This window comes from Nelumbo lutea, chromosome 5 (assembly GCF_056320005.1).
Source record: "Nelumbo lutea isolate HS-2025 chromosome 5, American lotus-T2T, whole genome shotgun sequence".
Taxonomy (NCBI): Eukaryota; Viridiplantae; Streptophyta; class Magnoliopsida; order Proteales; family Nelumbonaceae; genus Nelumbo; species Nelumbo lutea.
Window position 1 is genome coordinate 38,671,276 of NC_142688.1, and position 6,250 is coordinate 38,677,525.

The window sequence follows — 6,250 nt, forward strand, 5'->3', positions numbered from 1 at the left end:
CTACCATTAAACCTCCATTGACGTTTGAGGATAAAAGGATTTATGCACCCCATAATTTTAATCTTATATAAAATCATCAAAATGTTTGATAACTAAACCCTTAGGCTGTGTTTGGTTGGAATGCAAACGTAAATATGTACACTACATATTTACCCTTTTTTCAGTTCATGAATGTAAACACGGTTCATATTTTAAATCGTTTTTTCACTCATCTTGTTTTTTTGAAATCGGTGCAAAGTGTGGGCCCATTATTAAATGCTCCAATGCCTTAACTTTGGTCAAAAAGTTAATTATCAAAAGAACACAAAATTGTAACAAAAAAATAGGTACAATAATGCTTTCAAAGTATAAAAGTGTCAGGAAATACATTTTTTATCTAATAATCATTACTTTTTTACATATCAAACAAATGCTCGCAACACAAACCAGGGTACATAAATACCCCGGCTCGTCGTTTGTATCACAAATAAACAAAGCCTTAAATCTTAAAAAAAAATACCCTTAAAATTCTCTTTACCAAAAGAATATGTTTGTTTATATTGTAAAAAGGGTTTGACTATGATACCAAACAGACATGATATCAAAAAAAGCTTGTGACCGACGGACATGACTAATATATATATATATATATATATATATATATATATATATATATATATATATATATATATATATAATGTATAAAGTTTGGGTTGGGTCTAAATCAAGTTAGGACTGGGTGAAAGAGATTCTGAACTGATAATAATCAAGACACTATATTAGGATATGTCGAGTCGGATCCGATCCATTAACAACCCTAGTTTTATTGGTCAAAGCTTTTATGGTATATGTCTTTTTGGCATCATAGATTTTACCCATGAAAAATGAGATATTAAGGTGGCGTTCAATAAATCTAAAGTCTAATATTCAAAAAATCTTCCGAAAAGGCTTTGAAAGCAATATGCAAAAGAATTGTTTTCTTCTACTTTTACAGGTATCTGAGTGTAGTGAAGTTGTTCTACAATATGAATGCTCTCACATCTGAAAAATGCACATTTTACAAATTTACCCCTATTGTAAAATGATCAAAATAATATTAATTATAAAATAATATTTGTTGCTTTTAAATTTTAATTTGTCTTCAAAATATTAATATTTTTATTCAAATATTAATATACTAAAAAATAATACTAAAATTAATTTAAAATATTAATATTATAAAAAATATATAATCGAAGTAGAAAGCCACTCCCGTCATGAGTAGGGAGGAGTTTGAGGCCCAAAAGCCTGACCAAGGGGAATACGTCAGAATGAAGGACGTGGTGAAAGCAGGGAACTGCCCCCATGAGTAGAGAGGAGCAGCAACAGTGATGTTCATCGGACCATCATCACCACCGCTAATTGAACAGGATGCCAAGCTTGGAACAACTCTCTCTCTCTTACTATCACTACAACTAAACCACCAGAAACACTGTTATCCCTTGTGCAAGAAGCTCCATCCAAACCCTATTCAGCGTTGATTCTTCAACTCAATCGAAGCACCATTTGGCTTTTTTATTTTCTTTTCATTCTTTGCCACTGTTGTAACCCAAAATCAGAGTTATCCCCTGTGCAAATTCGAACCAATTGCAATAGAAAGACAATGAATATTATTAAATAAATTTGGGTCTTCCATTTTATCAACGGGCACCATTGGAAAAAAAAAAATCATCCGTTACCTCCGAATGCATTCAGAGGTAGCTTGACCTCTGATATTTTCGAAGGTTTTTTCAGATTTGGAGGATATGTTCGGAGCTGCAACCAAACGACCATTCAACCGTTGAAAAAGCAATATTTTCAAATTTTGGAGGTCTGTTTAGCGTTACCAAATGCCCCAAACACATTTACTCGTATTAATAATTTAAGGGTAAAGTTGAAATTAGGAAATAAGCTAACTTAATAGTAGGGATTAGTATGGGCATAAAAGACATTTAATGCATCTGTCCACTTAAAAGTAACAAAAGGGTCTATAAGTCCCTTTTATCCCCAAAGGTCAGGGGAGATTTAAAGCTTTTTCAGAAAGACCGTGGAAGGTTTATGAGATTTACCCTAATTAGAAATTGGATCCGGTTGGGTTGAGATTTTGCTAAATTTTCTCGAGTTTATGCCTTGCCTTGACCATAGACTAACAAGTTTATTCGTTTAAAAGCATATTTATCAGTAAGCCCCTTCATGGTTGAATCCTACCTGCCTCAAAGCATATCTTAGACCCATGACTCAGGGGTCAGTATGGTTCAAGTCTCATGCCTAATTAACCTAAGTCTTAGGTAGGTCTGCTTCCAATGTGGTCTTAAATTATCTTAGGCTGCTTTTAGTTTGATAGATAATAAGAGAAACAGAAAGTTGAGGAAATGTTATTGAGGAATTTCACCAAACAGAACAGACTCAAAGGTCTTCAAATACCTTCCTGTATTAACCTTCTCCCTCCCCACTTTTGGAGAAACAATGAGATAAAAAAGCTTAGAAGTTTTTATAGGCCAAAAACAAGAGATGACATTAACATATACAAGTCATTCAAAAGCCATTCAGATGCAGGAATCAGAAGCAGAAATCCCCTGTTCAAATAACCAGAGTTCCCTTAAACACAGAAATGGCTATCAAAGAACCGACCTCCCACGTCGCCAAAGTCCCATTTCCAGCAGCAATCACTTCAACAAGATTTACTTAAGTCCAGACACCAACTGGTTCGGTTTCCACGGCTACATGAGCTACGGCAACAAGTCCGCGTCTTACAGAAACGAACAAGCCTTTGTAGAACGAGGTAGATATCCATAGTTTCCAATATCATTCTTAATCTGGTCCCTATCACAATTGATTTCACCCCATTGATCCTAGAATAAACAAGTATTCATTAGTGCTATGTCGGAAAAACGGTGTTTCAGGAAACGGTCTCTTGTTTGGAAATGTTTTTTCAAATAAAACAGTGCTCCAAAGTCACGTTTTCTGGAACTGTTCGTTGCTGCCAACAGGGCGCTGGAGTGGCAGTGATGTGACATCCTATGTGTTCTAGTTTGATAATGTTTCTTATCTGCTTTAAACGAATCCTAAACTCTCTTCTTCAATTTTTCAGCCGTTGGAGTTGGAGGTTTGGTGCAAGCAGTCACCGGAGATTTATCCGCGCAGCTAGTCAGTCGTTGGAGTTGGATGTTGAGTGCAAGCAATCACCAGAGGTTTATCCGCACAGCCCGTCACTGAAGTGCAAGCAGTCAAACGTTGGAGTTGGAGGTCGAGTGCAAGTAGTCACCGAGGTCACCTGTAGTCTCCTTTTTTCAGTCACCATCTGTTCGGTCGTCAGAGATACCAGGTCTGTATTCTTCAACCATTCTGAGTTTTTTTTTTTTTTCTGTTCTTTTTTGTTTTGGTCGAATAGTGTGATGTTTGCTCTGTTTACCGTTTTATTCAAGCATTCTGTTCTTTTTTGTTTTGGTCGAATAGTATGATGTTTGCTCTGTTTTGGTGGAGGTACCTGTCTCAGTTTTGAACAGAGGATGTGGAACTGTTAAAACCTTCATACCCCAACTCTTAAAACCTTCAAACCCCAAATGCTCATCCAAACAGTGGGTCTGGTCTTCTCCCAAGCAATCTTTCCATGCAATTCATTCAATTTTGCTGATTTTCATACTTTGTTCTATATGTTTACATTTGTTTAGAATTTATATTTATATTTATGTTTATGTTTATGCTAATGTTTATATAAATATAAATATATATTTATACTTATATATAGTCTGTTTTTCCATGCAATTCATTCAATTTTTCTGATTTTCATGCTTTGTTCTATCTTTTTACATTTGTCTACAATTTATATTTATATTTATGTTTATATATTTGTATAAATATAAATATAATATATATATCTGTTTTTTTCCATGCAATTTCATTCAATTTTGCTGATTTCCATACTTTGTTCTATATTTTTACATTTATCTAGAATTTTATATTTATATTAATGCATGAATTTTTTGGCTTTCTTCCATGTAATTTTCAGATTTTTTCCATTTTCCTCATGATTTCCTGAATTTCTTTTTTTATAGCCTGTTCAACAATTGGGACCATAGGATGAAATAGGTATTTTTTCCACCATTGGATGTAAGATAATATTTACATAGTAGAAGCACTGGATAATAGGTAACAATGCAGAAAACGTTTCCTGAAGCATTGGTACCAAACAGAAAAGTGGTTGTTGCTCCAGGAGATATTCTTCCTAGCAGCAACGGTTCCAAACAAAAAAAAGGCATCGATGCCGAACATATAGCAAATGATTCTTGGGGTTGGAAGAGTGTTGTTAAAGGAGTGAGACTTTTAAGAATAGGAATTCGAAAAAGAATTGCAAATGGACAATTAACAAAATTCTTGGATGATCCTTGGGTTTTTCCAAATCCATTAATTGAAAGCAGACAACCGGGACCTTTGACTAGATCAAGTTCCAGTTTAGTATCTGATTGCATTAGAAGTCTTGAATGGAACCTCAAGGAAGTAGAATCATTGTTACCGCAATCAGTTCTGAATTAAATATATGCTATTCCAATTAGCTACAACCCTTCTACTGAGGGCACTTGGAAATGGAGTTACAGCAAGAGCAAGAATGGAAATGATACAATAAGATCTGCTTATGAAATTTTATACAAGATCTAGTAAGTATGTGAACTGTACAAGAGAAGAGGTTAAGGTTTGGAACTTTCCGTGCTCTTATAGGATTCAACATTTCTTCTGGATGAGTATTATGAATAAACTTCATAATGCTGAAAAACTCTATCACAGAAAGATCATAACAGATTCAAAGTGTACTATATGTCAATACCCTAATGAAGATTTGATCCATCTATTTTTTAATTGTCCAAAAACTAGAGACATGGGCATCATTTCTAATTCCCATACCCATGCCTCATGATTTCAAAACATGGATTCGAAACACACAGGCACAAATGGAAAGAAAAATGTTTTCTTTATTATGTCATACTCTTTGGACTATTTGGAAGTCTAGAAATACAACAATCTTTGATCAAAAGAACACTTCCATAAAGTCCATGTGGTCAAACAGTAATGATTTTACTGATATGTATCTTGCTGCTAATCCAACTGTTCAAAGTGATACCAGGTTCGGGAAATGCGTTACATGGATCCCTCCTCCTGATCAAAGTTTTAAGCTTAATACAGATGGAGCTTCAAAACAAAGTTCTGGACTGTCTTCGGCAGCTGGATTAATCAGAGACTCCAGGGGAAGATGGTGTGGAGGATATATTAGCAACATTGGAATTGCACCAACTGAAGTGGCTGAACTATGGATTATATATGAGGGTCTATGGCATGCTTTGCAAAAGGGCCCTCTTATTATTGAACTAGTAAACGTGTGTGTGCATTTGAATGTGACATTATCTTTAAGATAAAAACTATTTATAATTCATGGGCAGTTTCTGAATGGTTATAACTTATAAGTGGGTAGTTTCTAAACAGTTATGAGTGAGCAGTTTCTGAAGTGAAAATAAGTGATGTTCAAGAACACTATGCATTTCATCAGTCAAGGAACAAATATTACCTTCTCTCATTGTTATAGAGAGGCAAACAGATGTGTAAACAGGTTAGCTAATATGGCCCCAGGTCAATCTGATCGAAGGAAATACCTAAATAATCCGCCTGTTAATATTTAACTTTTTTGGTAGAAGATATGGCTGCTTATCCTTAGGAGGAGATGTAAATTTTCTGCTAGTTAATAAAATTTCTATCTTTTGGATTAAAAAAAAAAGGGGGAAAGTTATAAAATGGGCAAATGAGCCTATTGGCATTACTAGCATAATGGTAGCTAAAATGAAGGTGGGCCTTGAGGCCCATAAACTTGACAAAAGCTTAGGAGTTGAGCGCATCATCATCAAAGGAGATTCAAAGGTTATGATTAAGGTTCTACGAGGTGCATACAAAACTTCTTAGAGGTGCAGATCGATGTTTAAGGAGTGTGCAAAGATTCAACAAGAGGAGGATCTAATTAATTTCATACATCCACATACATAGAGATGGTAATCATGTAGCAAATTGGCTTGCTAATGAAGATCTGAATGCTGGTGCGACGACATTCAGCCTCCCTTGATCACTGAAATATTTAATCTTGCGGATAATAGTGGAAATTAGCTTTTCTTACATCCTTTTTTTCTAGAATATCAAAAATAAACAATATCAAACTTTGTACTCATTTTAAATGTTCAATTTCTTAGTTTTTGGGCCATATATCTTGTTAGAG

General features: G+C 34.7%; 1 long non-coding RNA gene across 1 annotated transcript; it reads left to right on the plus strand.

Moving 5' to 3' along the window:
- The first annotated feature begins 2,371 nt into the window (after positions 1 to 2,371).
- LOC148851826 (uncharacterized) lies at positions 2,372 to 5,437 on the plus strand. The gene is made up of 3 exons (XR_016099719.1): positions 2,372 to 2,779; positions 3,089 to 3,322; positions 5,117 to 5,437. It is a non-coding gene; the product is annotated as an uncharacterized LOC148851826 (long non-coding RNA).
- The last annotated feature ends 813 nt before the right edge of the window (positions 5,438 to 6,250 follow it).